At 35.0% G+C, this 17,179-nt stretch overlaps 1 protein-coding gene across 1 annotated transcript in view; it reads left to right on the top strand.

Moving 5' to 3' along the window:
* Positions 1-17,179, top strand: part of MBD5 (methyl-CpG binding domain protein 5) — a 404,162-nt gene that overhangs the window by 157,734 nt on the left and 229,249 nt on the right. The window contains exon 7 of the mRNA XM_027131635.1: positions 11,974-12,161. The gene's annotated coding sequence lies outside the window, so the exon portion shown is untranslated. The remainder of the gene's footprint in view (positions 1-11,973; positions 12,162-17,179) is intronic.

Raw genomic sequence — 17,179 nt, 5'->3', positions numbered from 1 at the left:
GCTTTTAATATTTTTTCTTCATATTTATTTTTTTATAGTTTTGATTAATATGTGTCTTGGCGTGTTTCTCCTTGAATTTATCCTGTATGGGACTCTCTGTGCTTCCTGGACTTGATTGACTATTTCCTTTCCCATACTGGGGAAGTTTTCAACTATAATCTCTTCAAATATTTTCTCAGTCCATTTCTTTTTCTCTTCTTCTTCTGGAACCCCTATAATTCGAATGTTGGTGCGTTTAATGTTCTCCCAGAGGTCTCTGAGACTGTCCTCCGTTCTTTTCATTCTTTTTTCTTTATTCTGCTCTGTGGTAGTTATTTCCATTATTTTATCTTCCAGGTCACTTATCCTTTCTTCTGCCTCAGTTATTCTGCTATTGATTCCTTCTAGAGAATTTTTAATTTCATTTATTGTGTTGTTCATCATTGTTTATTTGCTCTTTAGTTCTTCTAGGTGCTTGTTAAATGTTTCTTGTAATTTCTCCATTCTATTTCCAAGATTTTGGATCATCTTTACTATCATTACTCTGAATTTTTTTTCAGGTAGACTGCCTAGTTTCTCTTCATTTGTTTGGTCTGGTTGGTTTTTACCTTGCTCCTTCATATGCTGTGTGTTTCTCTGCCTTCTCATTTTGCTTAACTTACTGTGTTTGGGATCTCCTTTTCGCCTGCTGCAGGTTCATAGTTCCTGTCATTTTTGGTGTCTTCCCCCAATGGCTAAAGTTGGTTCAGTGGCTTGTGTAGGCTTTCTCGTGGAGGGGACTGGTACCTTTTGTTCTGGTGGCTGAGGCTGGATCTTGTCTTTCTGGTGGGCAGGACTACGCCCGGAGGTGTGTTTTGGGGTGTCTGTGACCGTATTATGTTTTTAGGCAGCCTCTCTGCTAATGGGTCGGGTTGTATTCCTGTCTTGCTAGTTGTATGGCATAGGGTGTCCAACACTGTAGCTTTCTGGTCATTAAGTGGAACTCAGTCTTACCATTGAGATGCAGATCTCTGGGAGAGATTTCGCTGTTTCATATTACGTGGAGCCAGGATATCTCTGGTGGACCAACGTCCTCAAGTTGGCTCTCCCACCTCAGAGGCACAGGCTGGACACCCAGCTGGAGCCCCAAGACCCTGTCAGCCACGTGGCTCAGAGAAAAAGAAAGAAAGAAAAAAATAAAATAAAGTTATTAAAATTAAAAAATTTTAAATTATTAATAATAAAAAATTTTTGAAAAGTAATTTTTAAAAAAAAGAAAGAAAAAAGAGAGCAGCGAAACCAAAAAACAAATCCGCCAATGATAAGCAGCACTAAAAACTATACAGAAAAATAAAGAAAAAAACGACAGACAGAACCCTAGGACAAATGGTAAAAGCAAAGGTATATAGACAAAATCACACAAAGAAGCATATACATACACACTCGTAAAAAGAGAAAAAGGGAAAATGTATTTATATCTTAAAAGGAAGAGAGCAATCAAATCAATAAACAAATCCACCAATGATAATAACCTCTAAGTACTAAACTAAGATAAACATAAAACCAGAAACAAATTAGATGCAGAAAGCAAACCCCAAGTTACAGTTGCTCCCAAAGTCCACCTCCTCAATTTGGGATTTCGTTGTCTATTCAGGTATTCCACAGATGCAGTGTACCTCAAGTTGACTGTGGAGATTTAATCCACTGCTCCTGAAGCTGCTGGGAGAGATTTCCCTTTCTTTTCTTTGTTCACACAGCTCCTGGGGTTCAGCTTTGGATTTGGCCCCACCTCTGCATGTAGGTCGCCTGAGTGTGTCTGTTCTTGGCTCATATAGAAGGGGCTTAAAGGAGCAGCTGATTCTGGGGCTCTGGCTCACTCAGGCCAGGGGAGGGAGGGGTACGGAATGCGGGACAAGCCTGCGGTGGCAGAGGCTGGCGTGATGTTCCACCAGCCTGAGGCACGCCGTGTGTTCTCCTGGGGAAGTTGTCCCTAGATCACGGGACCCTGGCAGTGGCAGGCTGCACAGGCTCCCAGGAGAGGAGATATGGATAGTGACCTGTGCTTGCACACAGACTTCTTGGTGGCTGCAGCAGCAGCCTTAGTGTTTCATGCCTGTCTCTTGTGTTCACACTGATAGCCGCGGCTCACACCCATCTCTGGAGCTCGTTTAGGTGGTGCTCTGAATCTCCTTGCGCACCCCAAAACAATAGTCCCTTGCCTCTTAGGCCTTTCCAGACTCCCTCCCGGCTAGCTGTGGTGCACTTGCCCCCTTCAGGCTGCATTCACACAGCCAACCCCAGTCCTCTCCCTGGCATCTGACTTCCGAAGCTGGAGCCTCAGCTCCCAGCCCCCACCCGCCCTGGCAGGTGAGCAGACAAGCCTCTCGGGCTGATGAGTGCTGGTCGGCACCTATCCCCTGTGCTAGAATCTCTCCACTTTGCCCTCTGCACCCCTATTGCTGTGCTCTCCTCCGTGGCTCCAAAGATTCCCCCTTGCCACCCCCCATCTCTGCCCATAAAGGGGCTTCCTAGTGTGTGGAAACTTTTCCTCCTTCACAGCTCCCTCCCAGAGGGGCAGGTCCTGCCCTATTCTTTTGTCTCTGTTTTTTCTTTTTTCTTTTGCCCTAGCCAGGTACGTGGGGAGTTTCTTGCCTTTTGGGAAGTGTGAGGTCTACCAGCGTTCAGTAGGTGTTCTGTAGGAGTTGTTGCACAGGTAGATGTATTTCTGATGTATTTGTGGGGAGGAAGGTGATCTCCAAGTCTCACTCCTCCTCCATCTTGAAGGTCTCCTGATCACAGTATCTTTACATGGTTTTTTTTTGTAAAGATTTTTTTGCTGTACACCATTTTTAAAGTCTTTATTGAATTTGTTACTGTATTGCTTCTGTTTTATGTTTTGGTTTTTTGGCCACGAGGCATGTGCGATCTTAGCTCCCCGACCAGGTTTCAAACACTCACCTGCATTAGAAGGCAAAGTCTTAACCACTGCACCACCAGGGAATTCCCTCTTTACATGTTATTTTAATATTTTAATTCCAAAAAGAAAAGTAAAGCCATAAAACTACTTACTTCTAGCTGCAAGCATTAGCCAATTTCTTCATCCTAAACAGGACCTATAGACTGATTTTCATACGAATCAGTTGCTGTTGCTATGTTATTGTCACATATATGTACCTACCCATCATTCCTTTCTATCTCCAATGTTGAGTGTACTACTTATGAAAGAATTCTGAATTCTTTTTTTTCTCATACTTCAAACATACCACATGATTTTATACAAACTGTTCAAGAGATAGCAGCTTCTATAAAAATGATTGGGAAGCTCATATTTTGCTAAATTACCTAGATCCAATTATATTTTATACTTTATATTATTAAGCTTTCTAGTAGTAAACTTATATTATGATCTTAAAAACCCAAAACAAATAAAAGAATTTCTAATAGTGTTGTTGTGATTTACCACATATTAAAGTAAATATTGGGAGCTGCTTGAATTTATCTCATGGTCATTTCCTAGAATCTAGTAATCATATTGTTATGTTATATTTATAAATTGAAATTTATTTATTTTACTTACATTGCCCAATAGGAATAAGACACAAAGTATAAAAAATATATAACTAAATAAATATTGGTAATTTGGTAAGAATTTTATCCTGTTACAATTTATTTTCATGAATATTAAAGAAAGTGTTTCTTGCTACATATATAAAGCTTTTTGACTCATAAATTTTCAGTATATGTATAAATTTTCATATATATATGTGAAGATTATGCAGTTGTAATTTTACTGTAGAGTTTCCCAAACCACTGGAGTAAATTTCTCTCTTTACCCATTTGCTGACTAGTTGTGATCTACCAATGGAAGCAATCATTCAGTTGATCTTAACACCTGAATCATCAAGCCAATTTAAGTATTCTAGATAGTAATATCTTCAGCTCAAGCCTAACTGGAACATCAGTATGGGACTCAAGTAAATGAACATAGATTTTGGTGGACTTTGCTGTCTCTTTTCTTGTTTGTTTTTTGCTCTATAATTCACCTTTTGCATGTTAAAACTTCAGGTTCAAATTCAGACAGATTCTAATTTCTTCATTCTTTCATTCTTCTGATTGAATCTTCAATTTTAAATTTATTCCAGTTCCCAAATACCATTGTTCACAGTGATCCTATTGTAGTGGTTGTAGATTGGTTTATAAATATTTCCTAACTTAATTTGGAATAAAAAGAATTTGGACTTTGAATTTAGAGGGGGAAAAAATACCAGATTAACGCTTTAGGACTATTTTCAGCATCTGATTGGAATTTTTAATTTTTGTTGTGTGTTTGAAGTAAGGACAAACTATAATCTAAACCAGGTTTAGTCTATCGTTTGATTCTTTTCTTATTCTTTACTTATCCATACTAATTATATGTGTTCCCATGTTTTAGATTTTTGTGTATGTGCTTAGATTTTTAAACGTGAAGTGTCTGAAGAACTTTATTACTACTTTCTTTTAGCTATCTTACAAGATCAATGTGGTTATTCAGTCACAAACAGAAATAGTTCCCTAGGATAGTTCGTCTTAGCAGTTTATTTTTAATACTTTAGAGATTGAACATTCTCTGATAAAATAAGTTCATTCTTCTTCATAGAAAAAATTTTGATGACAGCTTTATTAAAATACAATTTGTTATAAATTTCACAATTTTAAATTGTACAGTTCAGTGCTTTTTGGTGTATTCAGAATGTTGTACATCAATTACCACTTATTCCAGAACATTTTCATCACCCCAAAAAGAAACCCTGTACCCCTTAGCAGTCACTCTTCATTCCCCTCTACTTCAAGCCCCTAGCAGTCATTAATCTTCTTTTTGCCTCTATGTATTTGCCTATTGTGTACATTTTATATACATAGAATCATACATTATTCTGCTCTTTGTGTCTTGATCCTTTCACTTAGCATAATGTTTTCAAGTTTCATCCATGTTGTAGCATGTGTCAGAATTTCATTCCTTTTTATGGCCAAATAATATTCCATTGTATGGATGGTACTACATTTTATGTATCTGTTCATCAACTCATGATAGTTTATTCTTTTTGAATAAGTTATTATCAGCAACAAGAAGCCTAAAATTATCTTTTGGTACAGAGCAGTCTTTGATGTATGTTTTAGGCATTAAAAACTTGTGTTTTTTTGTTGGTTTTTTTTAGTTTTGGTATGTTTTTTAACAGTTATAATGGATTTAAACTTACCTTTCAAAACTAAAAAGTTGTTAATTACAAAACACATCTGACTCCCAAAAGTTTTGAATGAAGGTATTGTGTAAACTCTCTGGAAATTAAGAGAAAAGGAGAATTTGGTCATCTGTTGAGAATATTTAATTTATCCTTTTTTCTAGATAAACATTCACTAGACCCTGCCTTCCTTATATCTGTAACTAAAGTGCATCCTTTTTGAAAAGAGAGTCTCTCTTCTGTTTTCACCACCAGGAACTGAGTTCATTTTTGTCTAGATTATAAAGTAGCAGCTTCTTTACATCTGTGAGCACCTTACTTTACATCTATTAAAGAAGTTAACAAACTGAATTTTAACAATCAGTATACTTGTCACTTTTCTAGCTACCAGCCTGTAAGCTCCTTGAAAACAAAAACTGTCATTTATCTCTTGGCTTTTTTCTACAAGGCTGGCAAAGAGTTTCTGCTCATTTTTTTGCTGGAAGAATAATGAATGAATATGTAGAGTCAATAAGTATTATCACTTATTTTCCCTATTCTTTGGTACAGTGTTTCTCAACATTTTTTAATAGGTAAGTGTTAAAACTTTCAAGAAGAATGTCATTGTTTTTCAGTTATAAAAATGTTGGGAACCTATATTGTTAAAAATTAGATCACAACCCAAAGCTTTATGAAGGAACATTACAAATCAAGGGGAAATGGACCTCTATAGTGAACATTCAGAGAAGTAACATTTCTAAATACAACAAGTTTCAAAAACATAAATATTTAGAAAACTGTTTATTGCATAAAACTCCTATGAAGCCTGTAAATCTGCTTGCAAAATCAGCTGATTTTAATTTCTAAATAAGAGAAAATTTTACTCAAGAAAATTTTGAAAATGATCATCACCATATTCTTTTTAATACTGACTTTTAGAATATTTGAGTCTTTTAGGGGTTCCTTTTGATTAGATAAATGCAACTTACAGATTTGATGACAGTCATCTTAAGGCAGATTTACAGGCTTCATAGAATTTTTATTCTCCTCATTAATTATATGTCACCAAAAGTTTCTTTGTGTTTGCTGTCTTTAACCAGCAATCTGTGTGACAGTAAATTTGAAAATGTAGGACTGGTAGTTAAACAATTTAAACCTCTGTAATAATCACAAACACCATGGTGTCAAGGAGGTCATCCGAGTGATCAGCTGCCTGAGTGGCTGAGATGCAAGCATGCTTCTCAGGCCCCTAGGATAGTCATTGACTCATATGCCTCGGGTGCTCTCAAATCATTCCATTAAATAACTATGCAGTTATTAATTTCTTAAATTAAAATTTTAAACAGGTGTTTTTACCACCTTTAACATGAACTCCTTGGAAAACTCTGTGACCTTCTAGATCAGCGATCAGCTAACTTTTTCTGTTAAAGGCCAGATAGATAGTAAATATTTTAGGCTTGACTGACCAGCAGGTCCTCAACTACTGTTGAGGCATGAAAGAAGTCACAGGTGATACATGAACGAATGAGCATGGCTGTGTTTCAGCTTTATTTATGGACACTTAAATTTGAATTTCATATAATTTTCAGGTGTCATGATTTTTTTTTCTTGTGGTGCTTTCTGAACCACTTAAAATGTAAATACCATTCTTGGCTTGGGGGGACGCGGGGGGCATACAAAAAAACAGGTGGCAAACTGGGTTTGTTCGCTGGCTGAAGTTGGCCAACCCCTACTCTAGATGGTTAAATCTTCTGGTTGGGAAAAGTCTGCTGTAATACATTCTTAAACTCCTCCACTACCAATTCTATCATGACATCCCAAAGTGATTTGAGCTTATGCCTGAAGACAAAAGATGTTCAATTTGTTACCAGCAGCTTCTGTGTGACCCCAATAATGTTGCTTCTTTCTCCCACTTCACAAGTAGCTCACAGAAGTAAATAAAAGGAAATTTCAACGCTGCCTGCTGTGAAACTAATCGTCTTTTGTTAAGATGATGTAGTGTGGTGTAATGAAAAGAAAAGCTGGGAAACTTAGAAACCAGGGTGTAGTTGGTTTTACCACTACTCAAAGTGGTCAAATTTCTCAAACTTCTGAGGCTTCATTTTCTCTCCTGCTCATCTGGAAGAAGTATTGAGGTTATATTGTAGTAGTAGATATGAAATCACTGGTAAAGTAAAAAGCATAAAAATCATTGCCATTGTGGTGGTGGTAGTATTGAATGCTTTATTATTTACTCTTACATAGGATTTCTTGCAGGGTTCCCTATATATGCTGATATATTCCTCTTGAAGATTAGGTATAGATTAAGGATTGCTCATAAACTTTCCACAGGCATTTTACCACCACATACTTTCACACTTTCAAGCTACCCTCATCTCCTTACTGTATAGATGTACCAAGTTCATTACTAACAGTACTATGAAATTTTTAAATTATATTCCTCATATTCTTTCTTATTCCTTTATGAGGGCAGAGACTTTGTCTCATCCCTGTTGTATCTTCAGTACCTAAAACAATGTCTGGAATATATTTGAGTCTCATAAATAGTTTCTGAGTGAATCAATGACAAAAATAATCCCATATGTTTACTTGTCTTTCATTATCAAAAGGCATATAGAAAGCTCCTTACAAACAAAATGTACTTAAATACATAGGATTACAAAGGAAATCTACTTTTTGCAACTTTACTAAAATATAGTTCTATCCACAGATCCTTTAGGGTCCATGAACCCTGGTTTTTAAAATATGGAAGAATTTTTAACTAGTATCAGGAGACACACAATCCATAACTCTAAACTGCAAAATTACTTTGACAGGATCAAAAAGCAAATGCAAGCTTCATTAGGTCTTTTTAAGAAATCCTTCCTCTGCACTTTTAAATTATAACAAAAAGAACAATGGATTTTTTAAAAGAAAACAATGGATTTTCTTTTGGTTGCAGTAAGAAGAAACAGAGTTTAGCAAGCCTATTTTAAAAGGGCATTTGCCTGGGAAGATACTAGAGTATCATGAAATTCACAGGTGGGAAGAAAATGAACAAGGATAGCTCTGGGGATTTCACCTTTCTCTAGAGTAGAGCCATTCATGGGGACTCCCACTCACATGTCAAAATTTCAAGCTACTAAAAGAGAAACCTGGATGATTCAGCTTAGATCACAGATGCAGTCCTGAATTGGTCAGCCAAAGTCAGAGGGTAGAATTATGCAGTAGAGCTATGAGCACTGAGGGCCACTGTTCGGTGTCAGGGTGAGCTGGGAAGCTACTTCAAGAGATGTGTAGTCTTATTAGTTTGACTCCAGAAAACAGTACATTTATTTTATATTTATTAATGTCTCAAGCTGAAACTTTACACTCAAAGCTACAGGACATCTTTGTCCACTGACAATTAGACTACATTTACGAATTTCAATATGTGCCAGATCACCCACTGCTGTATTAATAAATGGCTTAATATCTTATAATACAGTATGCCAGTATAATGTAGTGGCAATATAGCATAGGGGCTTAGAGTGTAGGCCCTTGAGCTAGACTTGCATGGCTTCATATCCACCTCCACCGCTTTATTAGCTGTGAAAGTTTGGACAAATTACTCAATCTCTGACCCTCATTTTTGCTGTCTATAAAAAGGAAGTTTATCAGTGAGCTTTTGCTGCAGTACAGACCACCACAAAAATCTCACTGGCATGTCACAAATGCATTTAGTTCTTGCTCAGAAGTCTGGGGGTAAGCAGGAGGAGGTCTGATCCAGGTTGAGCTCAACTGGACGTGGTTCCAAGTGGAGGATGGGCCTAAGTCTGTGCCACATGTCTCATCTTCCTTGGACCTATAGCTACCTGAAACATTTTTTTCTCAGAATAAAAAGCAAGAGTGCAAGGAGGAAGCCCACTTACTAAAGCTACGTATTTCAAGGCTCTGTTTGTGTGTTGCCTGCTGTTATCCTCTTTGGTCAAAGCAAGTCACCTGGCCAAGCCCAAACTCAAAGAGCAGAGAGGTACACATGCACCTCCCATGAATGTGTGGTGGGGAAAGGGAGGAATAATCTAATATACCACAGAGATTTAATATTAGTGTCTAGCTAATAGAATTGTTGTAAGTTTAATACTATACGTACGGAGCTTAGAATAGCACTTGGCACATAGTAAATGCCCAATAAATATTTGTTATTATTAGGCATACTCTTATGCAGAAACTCACACAGAAGTTCAGTATTGTTTACCTGTGATATAAGGTAGATATTTTACAAATGTGTCACTTCAAAACATGCATGCTTAAATTTAATTAAAAACTTATCTCTAATTTTTAAATTGTAGATTAGATGAACAAGATTATATGTCTTTCAGACTGGCCAGCCAGCTTCTGGGATAGTCAGAGTGGTTACTGCCTCAATTACTTAATTCATTAAAGTCATAGAACTACTAAAGATTGAGTTCTGCCTTCTCATTTTAGAGATAATATGTTGGGCCAAGAATGGTAAGGTATCTAAATCAAAGATAAAGAGATAGATGGATGGAAGGTGGGTAGATAAATGATAAATAGGTAAGTAATTAAATAGAAAATGGGAATGCAAGGAATCACCTAGATCTCTAGAATTCCAGTTGAAAACTCTTCCCGCTATATTACACAGCCCAGGTGTTGTTTCCTGTAGTTTTGTTTCGGGTTTTTTTTGCATTTTATTTTTTTATACAACAGGTTCTTATTATCTATTTTATACATATTAGTGTATACACGTCAACCCCAATCTCCCAATTCATCCCACCCCCCACCACTTTACCCCCTTGGTGTCCATACGTTTGTTCTCTACTTCTGTGTTTCTATTTCTGCCCTGCAAACCGGTTCATCTGTACCATTTTTCTAGGTTCTACATATATGCGTTAATATACGATACTTGTTTTTCTCTCTCTGACTTACTTCACTCTCTATGACAGTATCTAGGTCCATCCACGTCTCTACAAATGACCCAATTTTGTTCCTTTTTATGGTAGAGTAATATTATCTAAGTGCTGTTTATCATATTTTTTTCTTTCAGCAACCCATATAAGAAGAAATAATTTTAAGAAGCTTTTAAAATAATTTTTTCAACTTCCTTCAACTGAGAAGAATATTATTATAGGATAGGGTTTACTTATAATGTTAAAAAAAAAAAACTAATCCTTACAGAAACCTTCACTTACCTACTTAACTAATATTTATTGAGTACTTATCTGTTAGGTACTTGGGCATACAGCAGAAAAAGAAAAAAAAAGCTGGTCTTGTGAGCATACATTACATAGAGGAGACAGGCAATAAACAAACTAATGCATAGTATATTCCACAATCCTTTATCTGCAATTCCAAAATCCAAAAGCTCTAAAACTGAAAGTTTTTGCAATTCATATAATAGTAAAACCTGACCTAATCTTAACTTGTTTAGTGGTAAAACTGATATGAGCTATTTATTGTCTTTTTACAAATACCACTGAGAATGGATATATGTTTTGCTGTAGAGATATTAACATTTTATTTCAGAGTGCTGTCCCAGACCTCTCAGACTAGGGGGAGAGGCTGCATAATTATAGTCCATTTACCATATTACCTTTAAAAACTCAAATAATACTTAATCCCAAAACACATCTGGCCCCCTGGGGATTATATTGGGTTGTTTAATATCTAGAAATTAAAAATACTGTGACTGGAAATGAAGTACGTATGGGTATAGAAAAATGAGGGTCAGTAGGGAGAGGGATGAATGCTGGAGGGTGGGAAAGTAGTTTAGCTAGTAGTAAGAGAAAACCTCTCTGGGAGGTGACATTTGAGCAGATTCTTGAAACATGCAGTGGAGCTCTCAGGGAAAAGAATGTTTCAGTCATTGGGAACAGACATGCGCCTAGATGGAGAAATGTTCCAGTCTGAGGAGGAACCAAGGTCAAAGACCTTACCCAAAAGTGTGCTTAGTATATTTAAGCAAGAACAAGAAGACCACTAGGCTGTAGATAACACAGCAAGGGGAAAAATGATAGGATAGGCTCTCAGAGGTAGCCAGGGCCCAATCATCTAAGGCAAGATAAGGCCTTTGGATTTTATCGTAGATGTTCTGGGATATCTTTGAAGTGTTTTGATCAAGAGTGTCTAAAATCCAATTTTCTTATTAAAAATATTGCTCTGTGGATAATAAAAATATCCTTTTTTGCTATATGGATAATAGATTGTTGCAGTACCAAAGATTAGAAAAAATAAATGATCATAATTGTTTGAAATTCAGAAATTTAAGTGATTGGTCATTTTTAATAAAATACTCTTAATCGTACTTTAATAAAATAGTATCGTAGGTGTTCATTGAGCAAGTGCTGTGCTTTGAATTAATAATCTAAATATTACTTAACTATCATGTTTGTTCTTTCTTTCTAGATTTTTCTCTAAGCATTAGGGCTGAGAAACTAGCTTGGTCATGATAATGCTATTCCCAGTCTCCCTTCCTCTTCCAGAGAGTCTTCTCTTCTACCTGCTGGGAGATAACTAGAGGAAAGAGCCCTGGATTTGAAATGATAAGAACTGGTTTGTCACACTGGCTCTGCTACCAGTTGATTGTAACAATGGTTGAGTTGTTTAACCTGTCTGGATTTCAGTTTCCTATCCTGTAAGATATGGGGATTGAATCATCTGATTTATATAGCTCTTTCTTACCTGGAGTCATAAATTTAGCAAGTCCTGTGTGTAAGACTAAAATTCTATGATTCTTAACGAGACCTCGTTAAGAATCTCAAAATGTCTTTAAATATGAATCTAAAGAAATATAGAATAACTGTCTGTTCAGAATTCACCCTTATTTCCTTTTTAACAGGACCAAGGAAATATATACCAGAAGCCAAGAGCACAGAATATTTTTCTTCATCAATCTGTAGACCTGTGATACTCCTCTAATTCCATCAAACACAAAGGAATGATCACCTTGACAGATGGCCACAGAGGATGTCAACAATTTTTTGGAGGCAAGCAATGAAATATTTGTGCTGAGTTTTCTATTATTAAGTATGTACAAACAAGTAGAATTATCTTACGTTTTAATGAAAAAATAAAAAGTAGTCTTTAGTATAGCAATTTATATAAGCATAGCTATTTCTTTTTCTTCTTCTTTTTTTCCTGAGTACTGCTGCATGTCAAAAATTATAGTAAGCTGCTTTTGCCCTTACCTGGAGTACTATATAGTATAGGACTACATTATATCCCTAAATACAAAAAATCTAAATAATAAAAATTAAGTACCTATGTTTGAAAATAGGGCTCTTTGCATCTATCTTGGACACACATATCATATAACTACAAATACTAAATAGTTTGGGAAGTTAGAATTATTTTCTACTTATTTTAAAATTATCTGTACCATGTATGAATTTTTTTTGTTTAATTTCTACATTTTTTTCCCTCACTTATTTTAAACAACTATTCTGAAGTGCTCCAAAATCTTGGGGTGTGATCCCTTTACATCCCTAATAGCTTTATATTTTATGAGAATCATACACCACAAGATCCCATTGAACATTTCGTTACTTTCACAGCAGCTCTTATTGCTCCCAGAAAAATAGCTGGCCAAGGATTATGGACCACAGTGCCATCTTCAAAATTGAAATTAATTACATTACCCTTTAAAGGGGGTTTGCTTGGAAAGAAATTGACTGGATTATAAAGAAAAAAATAATAAATGTATGGAATCTGCTTTCTCTACTTTCATGAAAAATAAAGACTTAAGTAGATGAATATAAAATGAAGTAAAAGTAAACTCAAAAATTTGAGTAGAATGCACTAAAGTTGAATTTCTCCAAGCATTTTATACAAACAAAGAAACTGTAGGTATGTTCAGAATTTTTAATTTAGTGTTAATTCAACTCATAGGCCTAAAGTCATCCAGCAAATGAGTCTGCTTTTTAAGCTGTACATAAAGGGATGCTTTCTAGGTAAAGGAGACCATAAATGTTTAAAAAACCCAGTGTAGCTTCTGAGTTTTCTTTCAGTAACTAGAGTCAAAATTAGTTCTTGCTTTTCTGTTGGGGAAAATTTCATCTAATTACATTCAAATTATTCTGCAACTTTTTGGACAGCAAATCCTGATCACAAAAGAAAAGAAAAAGCAGCTGTGTTGCCCTTTCCTCGTAGTTATAAGAATAGCATTATTATGCAGTCACTAGGCTTTATAGAACCATAAGTGATTATCCACTGGCGGCTTTCTGGCAGAGAGACACCTAAACCTTTCTGAACTGCTGATAATGTATGCCTTCTCTTTTTAAGGATCTTCAGAAAAATAGATTTCATTGCTTCCTTCAGTAAACCAATCTAGTATAACAGCTCTCAGGAGTAGGGAGATCTTTCTTAACCCTTTTATTAAGTGACTGTTTCTAAAACTTCTTTTCTCAGAATTACACTCTAATCATGATTTAAATCTTCTCTTAGTTCGATATACATAATTCACCTAACTATTTAAGAAAATAGTTAAAATTGACCATTGCTAAATTAATGGAACTAGTTCCTATAAACAGTGCTTCTCTGTAAGCAACCTGTAGTCAAATTTCTTCTTTCTCTAATATTTCCTTTTTTAACTCATCCACATGTCATATATTATTTTGATCTTCAGTTATTCTTTAACCACAGCAACGTATCTTGTGTCAGATAACTGTAATTTATATTTCTTCCACATTGTATTAAGAACCAGCCCTTTGTTCTCTTTGAATTGCATTCTATTTATGACCATGTCATTAATAAGCCACAGATATTTATAATTCTAATCAAAAGTGCTATTTCATTTATTTCCCATATTTTAACATTTATTTGAAAATTATGATTTAAAAAATTTTCAGTAGTTAGAAAAGCAATTAGAGCATAGCGGGTATGACTTACAAGCTTACTATTCAAGAACACAAATTCATAGAACAGATTAAGACTGACTGATTAACCACAACTGTGCCACACCCACCAGCTGTGTGACCTTGAACAAATTGATTCTCTCTGACCCCCAGTTTGTACATCTTTAAATTTGATAATAATAATATAATTGTAAGGATTAAATGGGATGCATAATATAAGTAAAAAGCTTAGCTACCTAGCACTTGTGTAGTACATAATTCAATAAATAGGTGATGCAATTATTCTACTTTTTGCAAAATGAGTAAAAACAGGTTTCCTCATAGTAGCAAGCTGAACTCTTGCAAAAGCAATAATGAATTTGTCCATTATACTCATGCCAAATTTCTTTTATCATGTTTGTTGTACTGCTAGTAAATTTTATGCCCATTGAAGTTTCCCAATCAGCAGTTGAAAGTTGATTTTTAAACATGTAAAAATAGTTTATCCAGAAATAACCATTAAAAAACATAATTCTTAAAAAATGGTTGTTAACCTTTTAGTCTCATGAAAACTATGTATATTCCAAATTTTGCAAGAAATTTTACTTGGGTGTTCATGGACTCACTGCCTATTATAAAATTTAACTTCATATCAACCACTATTATTTGGAGAAATATTCCATGTGCAAGGCAGAATGATTTGAAGAATTTTCTTATTTGGATTAAATATCTTTTATGTACACATTGATCAGATATTTATTTAGTCTGAGAAACTGATTTGACATTTCACTAGAAAAATAAAAGTAAACAGGCAGTTTGGTTCTCTGTTAAAGTTTCCTAGGTTTCTGTAACAGATTACCACAAACTGGATGGTTTAAATTAACAAAAATTTATTCTCCAAAGTTCTTGAGACTAGAATTCTGAAATCAAATTGTCCATAGGGCCATGTTATTTTGAAGGCATTGGGGAGAATCTGCTCTATGCCGTTTTCTTAACGTATTGGCGACATTCCTTGGCATGTGTTGGTTTATAGACTCATCACTCCAATCTCTGCCTCCCTCATCACATGGTTTTCTCCCTGTGTGTCTGTGTCTGTTCTCTTATTATAAGGACACAGTCATGTTGGATTCATCATGACTTCATCTTAACTTGATTACAACTGCTAAGGTCCTGTTTCCCAATAAGGTCACATTCATAGGTGTTGAGGGTTAAGATTTGAACAATGTCTTTTGGGGGAACACAATTCAACAATAACACTGTCTTTTATATATATCTATATATTTTTTTTAACTGAAAATAAAGTTAGGGAAGAAAAATTGATTTTAAAAACAAAGAGTTTTTTTCTCCTAAGAAAGAAGTTTTTACAGTTGTGAAAAGACACCTTTTGCTTATAATGATTTGGCAGTATCTTTTCTTCAACATTGTTTCTTGATACTTTTTCCCATCTCCTCTATAGCTCTATTTCTTAAAATTATATAACAATAGCTATCATTTTATTTGTTTACTTGAGGTCAAAGTTCAAATAATAGCATTATTGTTTTATTATCAAAGGCTTGAGTCCATATTATACATATCAACAAATGAAACACCCTGAAGACTGTAAAGATGGTATAGCGTTGGCATTTATAATTGAACTGGTAGTTGTACTTCGTAAATGAACTGAGTCAGTTTTTCCTTTCCTTTACTTGATTCAAACCAAGGTTACTTTTTATTTCCATGAGTAAGAAATTCGCTTTAAATAAAGTTAAGAAAAATTGATGACCTTTCAAAATGAACATAGCCACTAAATATTTTTAACATTAATTCTACGCTTTATTCTAGTCAAGTCTTTCTAACTTATACTTGGTATGTGGTATATAGATCATCAGTACATTTTTATCTTATCTTTTTTTGCATTCATTTCCCATATATTTAGACAATTGTCACAGATTTTTCATGTAATAAAACTTATACAGGGTGTACACTCTTATTTCAGCACTTCAATATAAAGATTTTATGTTTATTTTCTTCTCTTTGAGCTTCCGAAAGGAAGGGAGGTAAAGCATTATAAAATCCTTTTGTAGGGTCCTTGTGTTTTTCCATTCTTGCATGAAGCACGTGAAGTTTCCAAAACATACTTTTCTTGTGGGTAAAACCTGCTTCAAATTATTTTTTGCATGCAATAGACACTCAATAAATGTTTTTGAAGTTAATGAAGAAAATTGTAATTAGGCCCTCTGCTGTAGACAGCATCCAGAAGGATTGCTATTGCAAGATAAGTTAATTCTGAAGCCAACTCAGTTATACACCATTCATGTTAAATATTTTCCTTGAGTTTGGTATAAATGATAAACAGAAGTAGGAACTAGAGAATTTACAGTGCTGAAAAGTGGAGTTATGTTCTTTATTTCCCAGAACTTAAGCCTAAAGGATTCCAGGCTTTGGTTTATATTTTTATCTATTTTTCCAAAAGAATGTTTAGACTTTGGGGAAAAAAACAAAATGCATGGTTAAATGAATAGTTGACTGTGTATTTACGGAGTGAGATTTTCTAAACTATGGATCAAATTAGTAGAGTGGTGGTTCTCCACCCTGACTGTGCTTCAGCATAACCTGGAAAGCTTTTTAAAAACACAGATGTTTTGGTCCTGTCTCTACAGGTTAATCTTGATTCTGCCAATTACTAGCTGCATGACTTTGAGCTTTATTTAGTCCACAGAATCAGATTCTCTAAAAGTGGATATGATACAAGAGTAGTAGACTTAACGACAGAGGAAGGCAAGTATCATATGATATCACTTATATGTGAAATCTAAAAAAATTATACAAAGGGATTTATTTACAAAACAAAAATAGACTCACAGACATAGAAAACAAACCAAAGGGGAAAGAAAGGGGAGGGATAAATTAGGGATTTAGGATTAACATATACACACTACTATTTATAAAATAGATAAACAACAAGGACCTATCATATAGCACAGGAAACTATATTCAATACCTTATAATAACCTATAATGGAAAAGAATCTGAAAAAGAATATATATGTGTATATGTGTGTGTGTGTATAACTGAATCACTTTGCTGCACACCTGAAACACTGTAAATCAACTATACTTCAATCAATCAAGCAATCAATAAGAATAGTAGACTTTTGGGGACTTCCCTGGTGGTCCAGTGGTAAAGAATCCACCTTGAAATGCAGGGGACACCGGTTCAATCCCTGGTCGGGGA

This window comes from Aethalodelphis obliquidens, unplaced genomic scaffold, assembly GCF_003676395.1.
Source record: "Aethalodelphis obliquidens isolate GAN/ISIS:26980383/991018 unplaced genomic scaffold, ASM367639v1 scaffold2, whole genome shotgun sequence".
In the NCBI taxonomy this organism is placed as follows: Eukaryota; Metazoa; Chordata; class Mammalia; order Artiodactyla; family Delphinidae; genus Aethalodelphis; species Aethalodelphis obliquidens.
Note: the sequence above shows the minus strand (reverse complement) of the source record. Positions and strands in the feature narration are given on the sequence as shown.